This window comes from Marmota flaviventris, chromosome 6 (genome assembly GCF_047511675.1).
Source record: "Marmota flaviventris isolate mMarFla1 chromosome 6, mMarFla1.hap1, whole genome shotgun sequence".
Lineage (NCBI taxonomy): Eukaryota > Metazoa > Chordata > Mammalia > Rodentia > Sciuridae > Marmota > Marmota flaviventris.
The window spans coordinates 15,971,589-15,995,339 of record NC_092503.1 but is presented as its reverse complement, the minus strand read 5'-3'; the positions used below and the strand labels follow the sequence as shown (position 1 = coordinate 15,995,339).

General features: G+C 39.6%; 1 protein-coding gene, 1 long non-coding RNA gene and 1 pseudogene across 2 annotated transcripts in view; 2 read left to right on the top strand and 1 right to left on the bottom strand.

The window, feature by feature from the left end:
• The window catches only part of LOC114095954 (uncharacterized), a 288,590-nt gene that overhangs the window by 189,794 nt on the left and 75,045 nt on the right, over positions 1-23,751 (top strand). The window lies entirely within an intron of this gene.
• LOC139706035 (uncharacterized) overlaps positions 1-23,751 on the top strand; it is a 70,525-nt gene that overhangs the window by 28,190 nt on the left and 18,584 nt on the right. The window lies entirely within an intron of this gene.
• On the bottom strand, positions 2,767-3,058 carry LOC114095952 (small ubiquitin-related modifier 2 pseudogene; annotated as a pseudogene).

Sequence of the window (23,751 nt, the reverse complement as noted above, 5' to 3'; positions counted from 1 at the left end):
TAGATTATGTGAATCATAGTAAGTTGTTTTAATATCTTTAATTTATTTATTCATTTATATGTGGTGCTGAGGATCAAACTCAGGGCCTCGCCTGTGCTGGGCGAGCACGTTCCTCTGAGCTACAACTCCAGTCCAAATTATGGTAAGATTTTGTCTTTGAAAAGAATTCATCAATTTTGGATTTCACATCCCGAATAGCATCCAGGAAGTCTTGTAAAAAGTCAAGAGCATTATACCTTTAAGAGTACAAATGAGCTGGGTGTGGTGGTGCTTGCCTGTAATCCCAGCAGCTAGGGAGGCTGACACAGGAGGATCATGAGTTCAAAGCCTCAGCAATGGAGAGGCACTAAGCAACTCAGAAAGACCCTGTCTCTAAATAAAATACAAAGTAGGGCTAGGAATGTGGCTCAGTGATCAGTGCCCCTCAGTTCAATCTCCAGTACCAAAAAAAAAAAAAAAAAAAAAAGAATACAAGTAAGCAAGGAAATACTTATTGCTGGAACCACCTCATGGGATGCCTTGATGTTCACTGCCATGTGAGCATTTTTCTGCCTAGAAACAGCATAACCCACTGTTCAGCTCTGGCTGGCAGACCCCATGTGACCTAGCAACAGTGAACATAAAATGTTCCTATAAGAAACAAACTTATTTCAAATCTTTCCCTTATTTATTTATTTACTTTATTTGTTCTTTTTAGTTATGCACGACAGTAGAGTGTGATTTGGTATATTTATACAAACATCTTCTTCTAATTAAGGTCCCCATCCTGTGGCTGTACAGATGTGGAGATACACTGTGGTGTATTTCAGATCTTTTGTCTAAGGTCCCTCCTCCCCAACAAACTAACAGGAAACACCAACACCAGCAACAATGGTGAACAGCATTGAAGCCTCTGACACCTGCACTACTGGATGATAATTAAAAATAGAATGAATTAATATTTATTTATCTAAAAATATATTTGTGAACATAAAATGAAAAGCCACCAACATGCATTTCACAAGAGATTATTTTGCTTTGTTAAGCATGTTCCAAATATTGAATTTGACCTTGACATAAGCAGATAATTAGTTTCATTTTCCTTTCTCTAATTTTTATGCATAATACATTTTCTCTTTTTTTCTTCCACAATATTAAAAATTGCTCCTTTCAAGGATGCTATCTATTTTTGTTTTGCTCTGAATATTCATATTTCTTTATATTAGTAATCCTTATCTCAAAGGAATGTGCTTGCCTTCTGTATGATTTCAGGCTGTAGAACATTCTTACCTAGTACTATTTGAACTCTACCTTTCTCTTCTCTTATTTTGCAGGAATTCTTTCTTAAAATTGTTTTGGTCTCCACTCTTCATCAAAATATGCATCTTTCTGATTATAACATGTAGTGTTATACACCAATTATGTTAGGCCAAACCCCCAACCCTATTTTGTATTTTATTTACAGACAGGGTCTCACTGAGTTGCTTAGTGCCTCTCCATTACTGAGGCTGGCTTTGAACTCATGATCCTCCTGTCTCAGCTTTCTTAGCTTCTGGGATTACAGGTGTGAGTAACCATGCCCAGCTCATTTGTACTCTTAAAGGTACCATTCTCTTGACTTTTCACGGGTTTTCGTGGGTGCTATTCTGTAGGTGAAATCCAAGTTTTGCAAGTCTTTTTTTCACAATTGAGTTTTGCTGCTTTTTCTCTTCTTCTTAAACATGTATTTAAAAAAGCACAGCAGTTTTGAGTTTCATGCCTAGTGTTAGCATCCTGTCAGGCAACTGTTGCTGTACTTGGTGGGGATGTGGATGAGGAGCAGGCATCTGACAGGAGCCTGGAACCTGATCAAGACGGTCTGGGGCTGGAGAAGTGGGCCCTTCTTAGTCATGTCCCAAGCATTCCATGCTGTTTGCTACCAAAGTCAGCGACTCCTTCAAGACTCTGGCGTGGGACTGTGGTTTTATATTTAAACAAGACACTTGAGTTGAAGGGAAAACTAGGATTTTTTTTTTTTTCTGGTGGTAGGGTGAATGGGAATAGTGGGGATTCAACTCAGGGGTACTCTACCACTGAGCCACATCCCCAGCCCTATTTTTTATTTTATTTAGAGAGAGGGTCTCAGGAGTTATTTGGCATCTTGCCATTGCTGAGGCTGGCTTTGAACTCAAGATCCTCCTGCCTCAGCCTCCATTGCTGCTGGGATTACATACAGGCTTGTGCCACCAACCCGGATAGGATTTTTTTTAAAGAGTAATTTACCCCTACTTAAAGACAGATTGCCCTACATGTAGCAGCTACATACAAAAAAAGTTATACAATTGCTCTTGGTTTTACAATGATAACTGAAAAACATTAAAAGTCTCCAATCGAACAAGGTATGCAAGTATTTTTATGCTACACAATGTGCTTCTTTTGTTGTTGTTGTTGTTTGTTAAAACATTGAGAGCAAAATAACTTACTGGAATATAAAGATAAGGTCTGAATGAGCATGCCACTAACAGATAAAGGGCATATTTTCACAGAACCAGTATTTTCCCCATCCGTCTCCATTGGATGTCAATCAAAACATATCACTGGCCATTTAGTTTATTTAAATGCAATATTCTTGTGCACATACACCAGTTACTTTATGTACAATAAAGAAACGGGAAAGTGGAAAATAAAAGAATAATGTACTGTGGTAGTCAGGATGAGGTGGAACCAAATTGCACTTTTCAAATTGAGAATATGTTCTTGGTCTGTAAGAACAGAGAGAACTCTGGATTAAAGCGGCAGGTTCCCTTTTTAGTAGACACCTCCTGTCTGCTGCTGGAACACATCAACTGCACCTTCATCCTCCATTTCCATGTGCAGGTGTGTCTGTTACATTAATTGGCTGCCCATCAAATCAGAATCCCATCTGCCTCATTGACACACCCTGTCATTCACCATAGGCTTTTCATTAGTTTAAGATTAAGAGGCTCTTAATCTTAAACTGCACCACAGAACCATCCTGCCCTGCCACCTTCAAGTTAGTATGATGGTTGTTCTCAGTCTTAACTCCTTCCTTGGACCTTTCATCAGCCATGGCGAGCGCCAGAGTCTCACCTGCTGCTTCACAAAAGAGGTACCAGGTCCTCTATTAAGGAGCACACCAGAAGCTCTGGAAGCAACAGAAGGAAGCCACAGTGGTGGATGAGGGAGAGGGCATCCTCATGAGCTCCCTCGCCCCACCCTGCATGCTGGTACCCTGTTTTTGTTCTAATGTGACATAAGGTGGTTTGATTATTTCACTGCAGAATCACCAGAGTTGATGACTAATACCTGTGGCTTTTCAAATGTATTTCTTTTTTTTCTACAAGCAGACAGGCAAACTAGGGATAGGTTTTGGGAACTCTGTTCTTGCTAGGAAAAGGAGAGCTGTGTCCGTGTATTAATGCTTATCTTCAAAGCAAATATGATCCCTTTTACGTTCTGCTGCTCCCAGTGTATGTCTTAAAATCTTCTTGAAGTTTCTCCCAGACTAGAGCATCGTACAGGTACTTTTCTTCTTAGCTCTGCTTGGCAAGCTATGGAATGACTGTCAGATTTATATGCAGCCAGCTTCCTGTTGATGAAGATAAAGATGGTCTCTGGTTAGTTACTTTAACAAAAAGAGAACGTTGCAATAACCATACATGTATGAGGCTCTAAACCATTTCCTAGAATAAATTGCTGTGCAAATTGATGCATCATTTCATCTAGGGCAATGTTTTGTAAAAACTTGTAATTGTTAAAACCCAGCATTGGCAAGGGAAGTTGAAACTGTTAGTATAGTAACAGTGCAAACTGGTACAACTTTTCTCAAGAAGAACTTGACAGTATTCATTGTGAGTGTAAAAGACTTTCCAGTGGAGAATACATTCCCAATACATGCTTGAAATGTATCCTCCCTGGGAGGATAATAAATAATTCCATAAAACTTTTTATCTTGAGTGTGTGGCTAATACCAGAGGATTCAGGCTTGCATGGGGGAGACAATTTATGCAGTTTATAGGAAATATTTTAATTGTTTTATTACTCATTGTGAATATATATGGGGTAGGTAGCAGGGATAGAATGAGGGGTGTTTAACCACTAAGCCACAGCCATAGCCACAGCCCTTTTTGTATTTTATTTAGAGACAGGGTCTCACTAAGTTGCTTACTTAGGGCCTCACTCTCCTAGCGCAAACTTCTAGAACATAAAGGCCAAAAAATCTCTCTCTCTCTCTTTTTTTTTTTTTTAGCTTTTTTTTTTTTTTTTTTTTTATGTGATCCTGAGGATGGAACTCAGGTTCCGCCCATGCTAGGCGAGCACTCTACCGCTAAGCAACAATCCTAGCCCCCAAAAAATCTTGTATAAAGATTTATAAAAACAAGTATAAAAAATCCACAAAAGCGCGCTTTCCATGGAGAGGACTCAACTCAACAACATAGCCCATCAATCATCTTAATAACTATATTTATTTAGAGTCTCTACAATTATACCCAATATTAAAAATTTTAACATCACAGATTTTCCTTTTGTCTAATTCACTTACTTTCTACAATTTTGCCCACAATACTCTGCAATCTATAGCATGCTTAACTTCTGGAAAGAACTTTCAACTTCACTAACTTTCTTTAATATTTAAATTGGAGTCCCCTTAGGAGCCAGCATTTGTCGCTTTTGTACTGGCGGCTTAAAGACCTTTCGCCCCAGGTTGGACGCCAATTGCCGGGTTTCTGTTCTAGGACTAAAAGGCTCAGGGGTCACTCTAGTTAAACTGGGCTAACTGGGCTGCACGAAATAACCACACAAGAGACACAAATACCTTTTTCTTTGGGGTTGCTGTGAAGGCTCTTCTGACCTTAAGGGTCTGCAGAAAGAGAGAGAGAGCATGCGCGGACCCCTTTTATTGAGGAGAAGCTATTCAAATGAGGCAAGGGGTCAGGTTTCAGGGGCTGAGTCTATCTTCATGATGTCCACTGTCAGCAGGTTGACTGACACCTGGGTAGGCCACACCCAAGGGCACAGTAAGAGGAGGGGACACACACAAGGCACTTCCATGGAAGATTCTATCCTAAACAGGGCAAGGGGTTGTATTACAAAGGAACAGGTGAGCATAGCTTCACCCATGGGGCTGTAGCAAGACACACCCATTTCTGTGACTGAGCGCCTCAGCATCCATCTGGGGAGTGTAACTCAGTCACCAGTAAGGGAGAGATGGTGAGATGCGGGTTAGCAAAGACCGAGAGGCCAAGCCCCGCCTGAGTGACAGCTCGAAGGACCAAACAGAAGAAGTGCGGGAGGTGGGAGTGCAGTCCCGGGGTTCCCACTCCTCCTGTAGTGGTGTCCTGAGTGCCCTCCATGCAGTCCATCTGAAGTAGTCCTGTTGGACTCCGCAGGGCGGAGAGCCGCAGCTTCCCCGGAGCCTTGGCAGCCTTCTGTGGACGCCTGTTAGCGAGCCACCACGTCTGCTGCTGTGCCTCTGCGCGGGGTGCCTGGTTCCTAAGGCTGGGGCAAGTGCTTCGCCAGCCGCCGCCCACTCCCAGAGCTTCCCCAGTCGCCCACATCTTGCCCAACCCGCTTGCATCTCACCGCTCCAACCCCTCAATGGCAGCATTGCGCGGGGATTCCCGCGGGCGTGCGTTTCCTTATCGCCCCAGAGCCTTGGGCGGGAACAGCAGCCCTGCCTGTGTCCCTCCCGCTCGGGGGCAGGCGCCCAAGCACCCGCGAAATGGTGCACACCACAAATATTCTCCAAAGGCAACTGGAGCTAGCAGTTCCCAGGGCCGCCTTGCCCAAGCTAGGTGTCTAAGGGGCAAAAACATTGCTGGTGGCGGATCTGTTCTTGGGTGAACCCCCGAAGGAATCAGCGGGTTAGAGCCCTGCTCCTGTCATAGAATACCGAATCTGCATAAATAAAGCCCCGCCAGGTTACAGCTCTAAGTTAGGTTATTGATTGCAGCAATCCGCAAGGATGCAGCCAGAGGGTCAGCGGTTCCGGCAGCCCAGTTCAAATTGCCTGCATATTCCCGAAAGCAGTAGTCTTTTAATTTTGTTTGCTTGCTTTTTTGTAAAATTGTTTCTCCTAAATGGAGAATTTCTCGTGCTTAATGTCTCACAGTAAAAGAAATCTTTCCCCTCGCCTCTTACTCTCAAAAACTAATCCATGATGCACTCAATTTCCATGCTAACCCTGTTCAAAATATTTCTATCCATAACACTACGATCCACAATACAATATATCCACAAAATTCTCTTCTAAAACATTTCCATTCAATAATTCTTCAATCCATTATACAGGAAATCCACAATTTTTTTTTAAACATGATATCTATACCATAAGCACGATTTACCTATGAGAGAAGGCCGGACCTCACCTGTTAGATCTCACCATTCACCTTGAATCTATGCAATGAGAAAGTCCCTGTCCCAGGCACCAAATCTCGCCAGCAACCCGCGCAGGCAAGATATGCAGTGTTCCCTCCCATACGTATAGTGAGCTGACTGCAAAATACAACTGAAAAGTCACCTGAAACAGAAATAGTTTTGGAATCCAGGGTGGGATGAGTCTGCGACCTTAAAGGTCCTGCTTCCAGGAAAAAGAGTGAGAGAATGAGCCCTATTTTGGTTTATATATAACAGGGACTTCAAAAGCAGGGATAAAGTTTCAAGGGTGGAGTCTTCTGGTCAGCAGATTGATTGTCATCTTGGCATGTCACACCCATCTCAGGTGCTGTGTGGGATCTTAGGCAGAGCTTGGGAGGGAGGTTCATCTGCATCAGGTGATCAGTCCTTGAGGGGGTGCTACAGGTATTAGGTGCAGAGCAGGGTGAACTAAGTTGTTTGCAGGGCAGGCTGAACAAACATTAGCTGCAGGATAATCCAGGCACTCAAACCCCCTCTGTCTGGCCCTTTACCACCTGTTTGCATCAGGTCTGAACACTCAACCCCACTCAAGGCTGAACACTTGACCCCACCCGTCTGCTGCAAGGAAACCCACATCTAGTACCTGCCCCGTTTGCCTGAAGGCAGAAGATGACACTACTTATGATCCAGTCACTGTACCACAACAAGGCAGCTTGCAGAACCAGAGATCCAATTAGATTTTGGCTATAAAAACTCCCTCCTGCTGGGTCCCTATGTCTTGATCTCTCTTGCTTTTGCTTTTGTTCTCTTTCTTCTCTCGCTTCTCTCTCTCTCACTGCTGCAATAAAGATCTCTTGGTCGCTCCAAGTGTTGGGGGTCACTTTTCTTTCTTTCAACAGGGAGTTTGAAATGCCAGACCTATCCCCTCAGGAGGCTACAGTGCAACAGCCCACACACAGTCCATGGCCGGCTGGTGACAATTGGAGGTGTAGACAATGAGGTCTTTTCCCAGGGTGCTTTTGGTTGCCTCAGGGACTAGCAGGGCAACTGCTGCAACCACTTGCAAACAATATGTCAATCTCCTTACTGAGATAAGCTACTGGCTGTTGAGCAGGTCCACTCTTTCCTGTGACCACTCCCAGGGTTATTCATCCTCTCTCAGTGACAACAGGTTAAATTTTTGTTCAGTAGGTAATGTGAGAGCAAGGACTTAAAATAAGTCCCCCTTAATGCCTTAATGGCTTTAATATGTTCTGGCTCCCATATGGCAGTTGTTCCTTGGTGTAAAGTTTCTTTAAGGAGGATGTAAAGAGACTTAGCTAATTCCTCATATTCTGGAATCCAAAGCCTGCAGTGTCCAGTTATTCCTAGTAAGCCTCGAAGTTGCCTTACTCTCTGAAATAGAGGTTATTGTCCTAGGGGGACTATTCTTTCATGTCCTAGCTTGTGGGTTCCTTGAGACAGCTATAATCCTAGGGATCAACTTATTTATGTTACTCCCCCCACCAAATTACATACCAAAGTTTATAGGCTGACATTCTAATGAGAAACTAAAATTAATTTCAAGATTAAAACACCTTACCTATCTTTATCCAAAAGACCCATGTTTACAGAAATTAATAGGAGACATACATATAAACTCCATAGGATTCTACTGTCCATAGTTAACTACTGTTGACATTTAATATATGACCTTTTAAACTGTTTCCTGTACACATAAATATACATACTTTATATAACAATAAAATCATGTTTATTGGGAATCTTAGCCCTACAACATCGCCTGCGGGGAGCTTAAGGACACAAAGGATCCACTCCGGAGACAACTTTAGAGAACAACATCTACTTTATTACACAGCCAGAATAACTTTTTGTAGCGTATATGTACTAATTTACATATAACAGTCATGATAGGCCAGGAATAGTACATTTATATCATTTTACGAAAATCAAGACACCAAAAATCCAAAAACTTCCACCTAGACTAACCCCATACCAAGAGGGAAATGACTACTTGTAAAAGGAACAAAAAACATTGCACTTGCCCATGCCCCAACAGCACAAACAAGTCTAATTATTCATCTAGAGCACAAGCAAATTCCCAAAACAAACTGGGATCCAAATGATGAACAGGATGCCTGGAAAATAATGATAGTAGGCCTTCAGGGAATTCCTGCTGTTTTATGGAAAGACTCAATGAGACAATACATAGCACCCTAAATCCTAAATCTACAGATGGCCATTCATTTTTAAAGGATAAATTTATCATTCACTTGGCCCCAGACATTCAGAGGAAATTACAAAAATTGACATGTGGCCCTGATCAATCCTTAGATGATACCCTGCAGCTTAAATAGAGATCAAATAAAAAGAAAGAAAGAGCATAGAAAGAAAAAAAAAAAAAAGACTGAAATGCCAGTCTTGGCCCCAGGAGGAGTAAACATACTGGGTAGAAATTTTACTCCCCCTCTGAGTTGTGAGCAGGATTTGAGAGCCTCTAAGACATTAAAACAGGGCCTTACTTGGAGCTCCTGTCCTCAGTTCACCTACTAAATAAGATTTAACCTGTTTGTCATGAGAGAAATAACCCTAGAAATAGTCACCCCCAGTATACTAGAGAGACAGTATATTTCATGAACAAACTGGCTCAACAGCCAATAGCTTATCTCAATAAGGAGCTTAACACAGTAAGCTCTTTCTCAAACATAATAAAAAATAAGGTAATGCCCTACAACACATATTTATATTTTTAAAATTTATAAAATCATTATAAGTTTTACATAATTATTTAAGTTGATCTTACTACCTTAAATAAAATTATTAAAGATATTCATAAAAAGGGGGGAAAAGATATTCATACAACTGTATCTTTATACATAAGATTATTTTGACATAAGTCCCTTGAGATGTCATTGCTAAGTTGAGACCATATAAAATTCTAAATTCTCCTAAATAATTCATTAGATCAGTGTCCTAAACAATACTATTGACTTACTTTTAGCCATCAATGTTTAAGGTACTGATTCCCCATGCTTAGGTCAACATTAGGTTTAATAATAATAATAAATAATTTTTCATAAATTAGTAAATAAATGGCCATTCATTCTTCTATTTCATTTTTTTGTTTATGGCAAGAGACAAAATAGCTTTCCTATGCTCATTAAACATATATATTTACTACTCTAAAAAGGTATCTATTTATCTTTCATGTCCTTTACAAAAGCCACTTTTCCTAAGTTAAAACTCTCTTACCTCATTCCAAATTAAGTTAATCATCCTAGTTCATACAAAGTTAGTTTCAAAACATAAGTTTTTATGTGTAACTTACCATAGTCACTAAAACAAAAATACTGTATATATAGGGAGATCAATTTTATAAAATTATATTCCTTAATTCATAGCTATTAATAATTGCTTTTTTTACTTTTGTTAATTTTGTATTTTTACTACAAACATACAGCTATTGTTTGTTTATGCCTTAAACAAATATCCATTCTAATACATAACTTAAGTTACATTTAAAATATAAGACTATTACCTATAAAACAAACAAGTTAGAAAACTAACTTCCAACAAAAATTAAACTTTCATTTACTATAGTCCCTTTCCAGCTCAATAATATTGGTGTTAACATGCCTAATGAGTAACTTTCCTGGCCAACTAGAGGTAATAAATAAAATGAAAACATACAATAAATCTCTTCTTATTATTAAAATACTTGAACTATATTAAACTATGATGTACAGCTTAAGGCTAATGATACTCTGACTTATATCAAACTTTTCTTCAATATTAATAAAAGGGGGAAAACAGAACCCTACATGCACATGCTAATCTCACAAAAATATTTTAAAATTTCCTCAAATTGTGATACTAAAAGTCATATTGCTGCTGAACAACATGGTATAGTAAGTTAAATCATATTTCAAAGGATAAAATTTAAACCTGTCATCCGGAAAATGAAAAACCTGTCACAAGAAGGTAAACCTCCAACTACAGAGTTTACAGCCATTCAGGCTTCATGAGCTGCCAGGTAAGTAAAATCTATGAAGAGACTTCTGTGGACCCATTCCCCAAGTCCACCTTTAATGTACCTGGCAATGTGAACTAGAAAATTCATCCCAATATTTATTAATGAATCTCATGTTACACCCATCCACGTAACTGGATTTAAGCATACTGGCTACAGTAGAAACCTAAACCAGCCAATCATACTGGTCCTTAGAATTTAAGACTGTTCAACTATTAAACAAGATTTAACCTGTTTGTCATGAGAGAAATAACCCTATAAATAGTCACCCCCTATGTACTACAGAGACAGCCATGAACACACTGGCTCAACAGCCAATAGCTTATATATATGGACAGTTGTTAAAATAGAATGATAATTGAAATAGAATTTATAAGGGTTATAAGATTACAATACATGATCATTTGTTTGTTGAAGGAATGACAAAAATTCTCACACCCAAGTAAATTGGGAAAAAATAAAGGAAGTTACCCGGGACCTGATGAAAATCCCATCCTATTTTTGGCCCAACTTCTGAGGATGTCACCAAGTATACAAATTCGGATGTCAACAGTCCTGGTGGCAGTCTCTTTCTACATTTTATCAATGGGTCTGCACCTGACATCTGCAAGAAACTGAGACAGAGAAGGGTCCTGAGTCTCCTCAGTAGTTACTATTAGATACAGCTTTCAATTTTTTTTAGCAAGCAGGAGGATGAGGCCAAAACATAGAAACCTTTTAAATCTAACTATCAGCTCCCACCCTCCTCCATCCAGAGCCCAAGGAAAGCCCCTATGGCTCATGACCCCACCTGACCCTCTAATATCCTCATGGCTCATGGCCTCATGTGACCCTCCAATATATTTCCAAGGCCCTGCTTCCAATGTGGGCAAGGTGGACACTGGGCAAAAGCCTGCCCTAACCCGAGGCTCCTCTCCAAGCCCTGTCCCAACTGTGGAAAATGGGGATACTTAAATGTGGAATGTCCCCAGGGAATGACACCCCTCCCCTGGGTACAGACACCCAATTCCCAAGTCCCATTCACCAAGTTGTTGGAACGAGGGGCCTGGGCTCCATTGCCTCTGCCATCACAGGTGGCACATCTGAGGAGTCCTGGGTTACAGGGATTGTGGACGGCCATGAGGTTTCATTTGTGGTCAACAATCGGGCAGCTCTTTTGCTTTTGACTAAATGCCATGAATATACTTTTAAATCAAATATCCCAATTGTGGGAGTCTCAGGAACCCCTACATATCCATTGCAGAGACCCCTCCTTTTTTTGCATATTTGAATCCCTTTCACTATCCCATTTTTAAATAGTTATACCAAGTTCCCCTATTGGTTTGAGATCTTCTTCATAAATTAAAAGTCTTCATTACCATTCCCACTTTAAAGTCCACTACCATCTTTTTAATTCATTCTAGCCCAGACTGTGGAGAGCCAGCCATGGGCTGTGTGTGGGGGCTGTGTGTGGGGGCTGTGAGCATTTTGAGCACACAAAGTGGACTGGACTGACGATTCTGCTCTGTCTGGGCTGTGCACATTTAGGTCCTTTTGCTTGCTCTGGGGCTTTGAGTCAATCTGCTCACAGCAAGACATGAGAAAGCTAGACTTAACCCCCTAAAACCTGACCCCTTGCCTCATTTGAATGGCTTCTCCCCAATAAAACCCAAGTTCAAGGTGTGCTCCCTCTCTTTGTTGTCTGCCATGCCTCCCTTGTGGGAGCTGTGGCTGAGAAGTGGTCACTAAACCCAAAGAAAAGGTACTTTCTGTGTCTGTGTCTTTATTTAGTCCCCAAATTCACTTGGAGTGACCATGACTGGTTTAGTCGGTTTAGTCCTGTGCCCCAACAAATGGTGGCCAGTCCCAAGGGGCTCCAACGTGAATTTTGAGAATTGGTGGGTTTGTTTATTTTCTCTCCAGTAGTGAAAGCACGCATAGATTTTTAAAATATTGTGGTTTGATTTGTAAAAGGGGGAGAATTAGAAGAAAGTCAGTGACCTTAAACTTCTAATATCTGGGAATTTTTCATCCATATATAAGATAAAAATAATTCTTATTTTGCAATCCTAGAGACCATAAATAAATGTAAGGGATTATTAAGGTGATTAATGGGACATTGCTAAGTTCAGTCCTCTCCCATAGGAAAAGCACTTTCGTGGATTTTTTTTCTCGTGAATTTTTATATTTTGAAATAGTAGGTAAAGATTTTTGGGGTTATATGCTAGAAATCTGTGCTTGGAGAGTGAGAGAAAAAAGGGAAAGATTTTTTATGGTTAGACTTGATACAGGGGATTTTTCTAATTCTAAAGACAGATTTTGTTTTTCTGCTGTTTTGGTACAAATGCAAGACTTCAGCCACTATTCCCCAAGGGGCCTGTAACTAGACCCACCAAGGGAGGATGCAGGGACATGGTCTTTTGACTGAGAGAGTGCTGCCCCCTTGCCCAGGCTCCAGGTTCCTGGAGCTGGAGGCACTGAGGCGCTGAACCCTGGAGGCTGGAAGGAACACAGGCGGGGCCACCGCCCCGCCCCCCAGGAACCCCGGGCTCAGGCAGGGCAACCTCGGGAGCATCCACGTGGGGCTGCCCCAGAGGGATTCCAAGCTGAAACAGATGAGCATCCAGGCATCTGGGGTAAGTTTTGGGATTAATGCCCAGAGGCAGCACTGCCCACGGGACCCTACTTGGGAACCACTTGGTGCTCAGGGTTCTGGTGGGGTTGCTGTCAGGAAAAGGACAGGTTGCTGGTCGCGACCCCACTCTGAGCAACAGGGTCCCAGGACAACTGGTGGAAGGCCTAGGAGCCATGCAGTCACAGAGATACCCTGGGCGGGGAAAGGTGGACAGATCAGGGAGTGCATGGAAAGCTCTGGGAGCGCTTGACTTCCCTAGGCTGGGCCCCTTGGGTGCACCTTCTCCCAGGTGCGGGCTCCGCAGTGGCAGCGAGGGGCGGCAGTCAGGCCCACCAGCTCCCCCCACTGCTGCGTCGGGCCGCTAGCCCCTCAGCCCAGAAACAGGGGCGACCTTGGACCTCCGCGATCCCTGCGACCCCAGGGGACATGGACACAAGTTGCCAGCCACAAGCTCCCGCTCCAGCGGGACGAACATAGGCGGAGAAATGACCAAGCACCAAACAGCGCAGCACCAAGGATTTCTGCGTGGGCGCCAGGCGCAGTGGCTAATTCCGGTAATGCTTGATTTGCTACCCTGCCTTAGGTGGCCACAGGCCTCAGCAAGAGCATCAGCCATTGGTCACAGTGGCCACGCCCATTGGCTCCTGGCTTCCCAGGTTACTAAGGCAACCACTTGGGGTAGTCGGGAGCAACATGAAAGATGCAAGGCTCCAGGCACAAGCCACCTGGCCTGGCGAAATACAACCAGGACTGCTAGGGTCAGATCAAACCATGCAGGAGATAAAAATCCCAAAATTTCAGGTAAAACTCTGGTCTATAGAAAACCCTGAAGAGTTCTCCAGCTACATGGGGGCGGGGGGGGGGGGGGGGAGGCGCAACATGGTGGATAAGTCCCACCTCCCGCATTTTACTCAGGTTTTCCATTGGTTCTTCCTCTGTCACTCAAATGGGGCTTCTGGGCCCGCCTCCTATTTATTAACCCATACTTTATGTCTCACACTGGCAACTGGAATTAAGAAACCTGTACCCATCTGTTAAAAAAAAAGGAAATCTTCATAATTTTAATGCATTCCCACTAAGAAAGATTTCTTTTTCCACACAAAATATGGTTCAACAGGCACCTACATTGCAGCCCTGATCAGGCCTCACTTGTTCTCAAAGTTAAATAACCTAATTTTTTCTTTATAGCTGTATTATTAAGAGAAGTTGCAGATGTAGCAATTATAAGAGATAAATATGCTTGCTTATGTTTTATTTTTGGAGGTTATGAGGATACATTTTGCTCCTGCAGGAACAGAAGCCAGCAACCTGGGTCAATTTTCTCACAATGTTCTGGTGATGACCAAGAAATCCTTATTCTTTTCAATTCTAACTATGTAATTATAAGAAATAAATATAATATACACAAGGATCTTATTTCAGCTACATCACATGACATCACATATAAGAGTGCACTCCTAGTTAAAAATAAGTTTATCACTGAGAAAAAAATGACTCTGAAAATAGTTATCCCTAAAATATTAGACAGGTAGCTATAAATAAATCAGCTCAAAAGCTGATAGCTTGGGCTGGGGATGTGGCTCAAGCGGTAGCGCGCTCACCTGGCATGAGTGTGGCCCAGGTTTGATCCTTAGCACCACATACAAACAAAGATGTTGTGTCTGCCGAAAACTGAAAAATAAATATTAAAAAAATTCTCTCTCTCTAAAAAAAAAAAAAAAAAATGCCGATAGCTTATTTCAATAAGAAATTTAACATGATAGACTTTTTCTCAATGTTAATAATGAGGTAATGTCCTATAAACATTGATATTTTTGAAATTATTAAAACAATAAATCACACATAATTGTTCGAGCTAATATTGCTACACAAAATACAACTGTTTTTTATATGTAAAAATTATTTTGACATAAATCCATCAATATGTCATTGCTAGCTCAATATCATATAAAATTCTAAATTAAATTACTGTCTTAAACCATACTGTTGACTTGTTTTTACCCATTAATATTTTAAAAAATTTTTTTGGCTCTTTCTTTTTTAATATATTTTATTTTAGTTGTAGGAGGATGCAATACCTTTGTTTAATTTATGCGGTACTGAAGATTGAACCCAGGGCTCCACACATGCAAGCGGAGTGCTCTACTGCTGAGCCACAGCCCCGGCCCCCACTTTAATATTTAAGATACTAATTCTACACACTTAAGTCAACACTAAGTTTGATAACAATAAGAACAGTTTTTTATAGATTGGTAAATAAAGGACTATTCATGTTTCTATTTCATTTTTTTTCTTAATGGTAAAAAACAAAATATCTTTTCTTGGCTTATTTAATGTGTACATCCTATTTTGGATAGATGTCTATATTTTTCTCATGCCCCTGATAAAGACCACCACTCCTAAGTTAAAAACTCTGTCTCTAGCCTCATCCCAAATTAAGATTATTATTTAAGTTAATCTAAAGCTAATTTCAAAGTACAAGTTTTATATACAGCTTATTATATTCTTCAAAATTAAGTTGTACAATTAGTGAAGGCTAAATTTCTACTTGACATGGTCCCTTTCCAATCCATTAATGTTCAACTTAACATAACTAGTAGATGACTTTTGTCAAGTTTTATGACCAGCTAGAGATAATAGATCCTTTCTTATTATTTAAATACTGTACTATTGTCTATAACTTAAACTAATTATACTATGGCTGAATTCAATTTTATTAAATAAAGAAAGGGGGAAAAACAGGACCCTATATGCACATACTGGATCTTACATATTTCAAAATTTTACGTAAATTGTGATATTAAAAGTCTTACTGTTACTGAACATGATCCAGTAAATTAAATCAGATTTCAAAGGAGAGTTTAAACCTGTCATCATGAAAATAACTGAAAAACCTGGCACAGGAAGGTAAATTTCCAGCTGTAGAGTTTACAGCCAAGTAGCTTCACGAGCTTGTCAGATAAGTAAAAAAATTATGAAGAGACTTCTGTGGACCCATCTCTCAAGTTCACTTTTAGTGTGCATTGCAATGTGGACTGGAAAGTTCACCCATGTAACTAGACTAATTATACTGACTATAGTGGTCAGTTATACTTATATGTTGATCCTATGGCAAACAGGCTGCCTGGGAGTATCTTTTGAGAAAAAGACAGCATATAACAAACCTAAACCAGTTAATCATGCTGTTTCTTAGAAATTAAGACTATATATCTGGACAATTGTCAAAATAGAAAGATTGTTGAAATAGAATTTTCCTATACAGGCCAGTTATTTACACCAATGTATTATTGGCTAATCATCTACAATAGAAATTGGCATCTTTCCTAAGTGGGTGGATTGTGCAAATGATTGCCAGTATAAAATAAGGTGTCTATAAATAGTGGATATATTTTAGTCTGGTCTCCTAGAATTACATGAGTATACCATAACTCATAGAAACTTTAACCCTCATTGAGATAGCTTCCAAAAAGATGTTTGATGTGTAACTTCTGCCTTCAGCATTTTTGCATTATTGACAGACTTAAAGACTCCTTAAATGTGAGAACTAAGAGAAAGGATGATTAAATATCCTGTAACCTATAAAAAATACAACTTACCTAATTGTACCACTAGTTATATTAAAAGAAAAAGACATTGATCCTTCCTCAATGTTCCATTGTTCTATTGCCATTTGGCATGCTGAAGTTAACATGCAGGCTTTGAAATACATGAATGCCAATTAAGTAGATCTGGGCAAACTCTTTTTTTTAATTCTTTTTATTTGTTTTAATTAGTTTTACATGACAATAGAATGCATTTATGCACTTTGATATACATGGATAGGATATAACATCATTTTCCTGAGTGTACATGTTGCAGAACCATATTGGGCATGCAGTCACATATATACAAACAGTAATAATGTCTGTTTCATTCTAATATCTTTCCTATCCTTACATCCCCACCCCTCCCCTCTCATCACTTCCCTCTGCCTAATCTAAGGTAACAATATTCTTCCCTAGTGACCCCTGCCTTATTGTGAATTAGCATCCGCATATTAGAGAAAACATTCGGCCTTTGGTTTTTTGGGATTGGCTTATTTCGCTTAGCATGATATTCTCCAACTCCAACCATTTACTGGCAAATTCTGTAATTTTATGCTTCTTTAAAGCTGAGTATATGTTGAGTATATATGCCATATTTTCTTTATTCATTCATCTATTCAGGGACACCTAGGTTGGTTCCATAGTCTAGCTATTGTGAATTGAGCTGCTGTAAGCATTGATGTGGCTGAGTCACTATAGTATGCTAATTTTAAGTCCTTTGGGTATAAACCAAGGAATGGGATAGCTGGGTTAAATGGTGGTTCCAGTCACAATTTTTTTGAGGAATCTCCACTTTCCATAGTGGTTGCACTAATTTGCAGTCCCACCAGTAATGTATAAGTGTACCTTTTTCCCCCACATCCTTGGCAACATTTATTTTTGCCTGTATTCTTGATGTTTGCCATTCTAATAGGAGTGAGATGAAATCTTAGAGTAGTTTTGATTTGCATTTCTCTAAGTACTAGAGATGCTGAACACTTTTCCATACATTTATTGATCATTTGTATTTCTTCTTCTGTAAAGTGACCATTCAGTTCCTTAGCCCATTTATTGATTGGGTTATTATTATTATTATTTTTTGGTGCTCAAAATTTTGAGTTGTTTATATATCCTAGAGATTAATGCTTTATTGGAGGTGGATGTGGTAAAGATTTTCTCCCAATCTGTAAGCGCTTCCCTCACTTTATTGTTTCCTTTGCTGAGGAAAAGCTCTTTAATTTGAATCCATCCCATTTAATAATTCTTGATTTTACTTCTTGTGCTTTAGGAGTCTTGTTAAGGAAGTCAGATCCTAGGCTGATGTGGTGACGATTTGGGCCTATTTTTTCTTCTGATATGTGCAAGGTCTCTGTTTTAGTACCTAAGTCTTTGATCCACTTTGAGTTGATTTTTGTGCAGGGTGAGGGATAGAGGTTTAATTTCATTTTGCTACATATGGATTTCCAGTTTTGCCAGTACCATTTATTGAATAGACTATCTTTTCTCCAGTGAATGTTTTTGGCACCTTTGTCTAGTATGACATAACCATATTTATTTGGGTATGTCTCTGTGTCCTCTATTCTGTACCATTGGTCTACAAGTCTATTTTGGTGCCAATAGTATGCTGTTTTTGTTAGTATAGCTCTGTAGTATAGTTTAAGGTCTGTCAATGAAGCTTCCTGCTTCACTTCTTGCTAAGGATTGCTTTAGCTATTCTGGATCTCTTAGTTTTCCAAATAAATTTAATGATTGCTTTTTCTAATTCGATGAAGAATGTCATTGGAATTTTAATAGGAAGTGCATTAAATCTGTATAACACTTTTAGTAGTATGGCCATTTTGACAATATTAATTCCGCTTATCCAGGAGCATGGGAGATCTTTCCATCTTATGAGGTTTTCTTAAATTTCGTTCTTTAATGTTCTGTAGTTTTCATTGTAGACGATTTTCACTCCTTTTGTTAGATTGATTCCCAGGCATTTTAAAGCCCTATAGAAAGAAGAACAAATCAATACCAAAAGAAGTAGAAGACAGGAAATAATTAAAATCAGAACTGAAATAAATGAAATTGAAACAAAAGAAATGATTAAAAAAATTGACGAAACAAAAAGGTGATTCTTTGAAAAAATAAATAAAATAGATAAACCCCTGGCCATGCTAACAAAGAGAAAAAGAGATAAAACTCAAATTACTAAAATACAGGACGAAGAAAGAAATATCACAACGGACACATCTGAAATACAGAAGATAATTAATAATAAAATAAAGATAATAATAAAAGATAATAAAGGTAATAAAAGAAACTATTTTGAAAATTTATACTCTAATAAAATAGAAAATATCAAAAACATTGAAAAATTTCTAGAAGCATATGACCTACCCAAACTAAATAAGGAGGCCATACATGATTTAAATAGATCAGTTTCAAATAATGAAATAAAAAATGCCATCAAAAGCTTACCAACCAAGAAAAGCCAGAACCAGATGGATTCTTAGCCGAGTTCTATAACACTTTCAAAGAAGAATTAACACCAAAACTCCTCAAAGTATTCCATGAAAAAGAAAAGGAGGGAATCCTTCCAAACTCATTCTACAAGGCTAATATCACCCTAATACCAAAACCAGAAAAAGACCCATCAAGGAAAGAAAACTTCAGACCAATATCCCTGTTGAACATAGAGGCAAAAATTTTCAATAAAATTCTGCAAATTGTATACAAAAACATATTAAAAAGATATGATCAAGTGGGATTCATCCCAGGGATGCAGGGTTGGTTCAACATATGGAAATCAATAAACATAATATATGATATTAATAGACTTAAGAACAAGAATCATATGATTATCTCAATAAATGCAGAAAAAGCATTTGACAAAACAAAGCACACCTTCATGTTCAAAACACTAGAAAAACTAGGGATAGTAGGAATATACCTCAGCAGTGTAAAAGCTATATATGCTAAACCTAAGGTCAGCATCATTCTAAATGAAGAAACATTGAAAACATTCCCGCTAAAAACTGGAATAAGACAGGATTCCTCTTTCACCACTTCTATTCATTATCATCCTTGAAATTCTAGCCAGAGCAATTAGATAGAAGAAAATAAAAAGAAATTAAATGGATACAAATAGATAAAGAAGAACTTAAAATATCACTATTTGCTGATGACATGATTCTATATCTAGGAGATTCAAAAAATTCCACCAGAAAACTTCTAGAACAAATAAATGAATTCAGCAAAGTAGCAGGATATAAAATCAACACCCATAAATCAAAAGGATTCCTGTGTAGCAGTGAAGAATCCACTGAAAGAGAAATTAGGAAAACTACTTTATTCACAATAGCCTGTGCAAACTCTTGATCTCATGATTCTTGAAGTGACTACTTTAAATATTATTCATTGTTTCTACAATTACAGCCTTTATGGCTATGTTTTACAAGCTACAAAATATAAATTTTCTTAATAATTTGACTTAAATTACTTCCAAGATTCTTCATAGTCAAATAAGTGCTGATGGAAAAATTGGAACTACATTGCACACTCGAGAAGCCACTATAATGAATAATGAGCCCTCTGCTCTTTGGTTTTAGGAAAGGTTTGAATGCCATGCTGACTATAAATATGTCTGTGTTACTATGACCAAATACAATGCTTCCCAATAAAATTGGGAAAAGATTAATAATCTTCTGACGAGTGCTTGGCAGAGTAATAATAATAATACCTGGGTCCTTTGAAGTTAATTAAGTGTCTTTAATTCTAAAAATATGTTGAAACATTCTATATGATGTGTTATTGGAATGTTTTTTTGTACTAATCCTTTTTGTGTCTCAATATTAGGCTACAATGGCCTCGGACCAAGAATCCAATGACTGGAAGATATAATTCCCCAATTGCATTTATAAGTTACGAAAGGGGGAGATGTGGCGAGACAGGCATAGGCTGTGTGTGTGAGCTGTGAGCATTTTGAGTGCACAAAGTGAACTGGACTAATGCTGGTGCTCTGTCTGGGCTGTGCACATATGTGTCCCTTTCGCTTGCTCTGCCTTTGATTATCACACAGCAGCACATGAGATGGGCATGATCTTCCAAGATGTCAATCTGCTGACAGCCAGACATCAGTTAGCTAGACTAACCCCCTGAAACTTGGCCCCTTGCCTCATTTGAATGGCTTCTCTCCAATAAAACCCAAGTTCAAGGCATGCTCCTTCTTTTTCTTGCTTGCCTTGCCCTCCTTGTGGGAGCTGTGGCTGAGAAGCGGTCACTGAACCCAAAGAAAAGGTACTTTCTGTGTCTGTGTCTTTATTTAGTCCCCACATTCACTTGGAGTGACCTTGATTAGTTTAGACATGTGCCCTGACACCAGACCATGTCCTGGAACCCCCGTAAGCCTTTTGATTGTTCTTTACTTTCTGTGATTAACCCCACAGTCTGGGATACTTCACAACCTACAATAACAAGACATCATTCCCTGATTCATATCCAGTTAAGAGACACCATCCATTATGTAATCCTTCCCCAATATCCTCTAACTCCCTTAACCCTCAGAGGTTTAAAGCCCATCATCTCCCAGTTATTGCAGGGCAAACTTCTTATACCAAACACCTCACTTCATAACTCGCCCATTCTTGGAGTAAAGAAATCCAATGGCCAGCTATGGCTCATGTGGCCATTGTTCCCACATACCCTGTAGTGCCCAACACTGACACCCTTTTATCTCATATCTCAACCTCCACCACACATTTCTCAGTATGAGACTGGAAGAGGCCTTCTTTACTATTCTTCTCGATCCAGACTCATGCCCACTTTTTGCCTTTACTTGGATAGACCCAGACACTAACTACTTGGAGCAGCTCAACTGGACCATCCTCCCATATGTCTTCTGAGATAGCCCCCACCACTTTGGCCAAGCTCTCCAACTCGACCTGGTTACCTAAATTTATTCTCTAGCCATCTTATACAGTATGTAGATGACCTTCTGCTCTGTAGGCCTTCACTAGAATATCCCACATGTTACACTATCTCCCTTCTTAACTCCCTGGCCCTCTGGGGTATCAGGTTTCTCAGTCTAAGGCCCAACTCTGTTCCTCTCGGGTACAATATTGAGCTATCCTTTAACCCACACCTCCTATAATATTCCCCCAGAGAGACTCCAAGCCTTAAAGGCCATTCCCCTACCAACCACCAAAAGAGACATGCTGTCCTCTTAGGCCTTTTAAACTACTCTCATATCTGGACACCAAAATTCTCCCTCATAGCCAAACCTCTTTATGAGGCATCCAAGGGAAATCTTTCAGATTCCCTTCCATCTCCCCATTCTTTTTCCTCTACCATTTCTGCCCTTCAGAATTCCTTCCTAAAATCTTCAGTTTTTTTTTTTTTTTTTTTGTACTGGGCTTTAACCCAGGGCCTTGTGCATGCAAGGCAAGCACTCTACCAACTGAACTAATACTCCCAGCCCAAATTTTCAATTATTTATATACCAAACCCCAATAATCCCTTTTTCCTGGCCCTCAACTCAGAACACAAATAAGCTTTGGGAATTATTTACCAGAAGTCAGGAGATACTGTTGTAGGGGACAGATGAGTCAGGACACCCAGGGCAGCAGGAAGCAGTTTTATTTGGCTGCAGCCAGGTTTAGTGGATAGAACTTTTTCTATAATCAATTAATCCCCCTGAACCCTGAGTTCAGGCAGTTTGAGAACTTATTCTCAGTGTGTAAGAGAAAGGGCTTCACAGTTCACAGTCACCAGAAGTTTACACAAAAGCAGGTTTTTCTTTTCTTTTTTTTTTTAAAATTTCTTACATACATGACAATAATGGAATGCATTACAATCATAATTATCCATCCACAGCACAGTTTTTCATAACTCTGTATATAAAGTATGTTCACACCAAATTATGCCATTATACATGAGCTCTCTTATTATTATTATTTTTTTGCATTACAATTCTTAATACACCTTTATACCACAATTTATCTATCTCTGTTTTTCTTTCACTGTGTTCTGGGCAAGTTCACCCTTCAAGGACAGCACCTGAGAAGGGGAGAGCTTCTTCTCCACATTCTTTCCTCCCCCTGTCAGCTGTTACCATGGAGCCCAATTAATAACATCTTCTCTTATATTTGAAATGTAAACAACTCAGTGAAGCTCTGGCTCAAGGCCAGAGGCCCAGTTAAAGGATCTATCTTATCACACTTTGCATTTGCAAAAACACTTCTACAAACTATTCTATATGTTACTCATTCTAGATAGTCCATAAGTCTTTGTGAAACACTAGTTAAGGGGTGTTCAGCACTAGAGTGCTGATCACATCTAGGCCAGTGACCAAGTAAGCTAGAGCAATAGGAAATAGGAAGTTTAACTACATTGAACTATTTTGTAGAGGATCTTCTACTGATAGTCCTAAGATCAATTATGATGAAGATTTCTGGAGAAGCTTAGTAAAGATTTTCTGTAGAGGAGGGAGTGCCATGACAATACCCCCACCTCCATCCTTTTGCATTCCTACCCAAACAATTCGACTTAGTTTATCAAAGCTGTCCCCAACACCTCAAGATTTTAGCAACATCAGCTCTAATGATCCTCAAGCCAAGAAAATTCACATTATATAACCCATTACTGTTCTTACTATACACTCCCTCTCAGATCTCCTTAGTCATCATTCATTTTTATCCCTTCCCCCAACTGCAGTCCAATTACTGCACGCACAACTCCTGGATCCCCTAACTACCTTTCAGCAAGATTCCTCACTAAACCCAGGCACTCTGCTCCCAACAAACCCCTCTGCTCCTATAATTTCTCATTCTTATTCAGACATTCTGGACTTTTTGATGAGTCCATTTTCTCACATAATGGATCAGCAATTACCTTACTCCCTTGACTGGTTCATACTTAGAAACTCCCAGAAACATCCCCCCTATCTTGCTGGTTATGCTATAATTCAAGGAAAAGTTACAGCAGATTCTTCTGTTTCTTACCCAGATATTAGAATTATCTCCCTATTCCCAGAGACCACCTCGCAGCAAGCTGAGTTAGTGGCCCTGTTGCAGGGACAGACAAGGCAAGGCACCAAAGATAGCAGGAAACAGTTTTAATTGGCTGCAGCCAGGTTCAGAGGACACAGCTTTTGCTGTAATCAATCAACCCACTGAACCCTGAGTTCAGGTAGTTCCAGAATTTTATACCCAGCATGTAAGGGGAGGGTC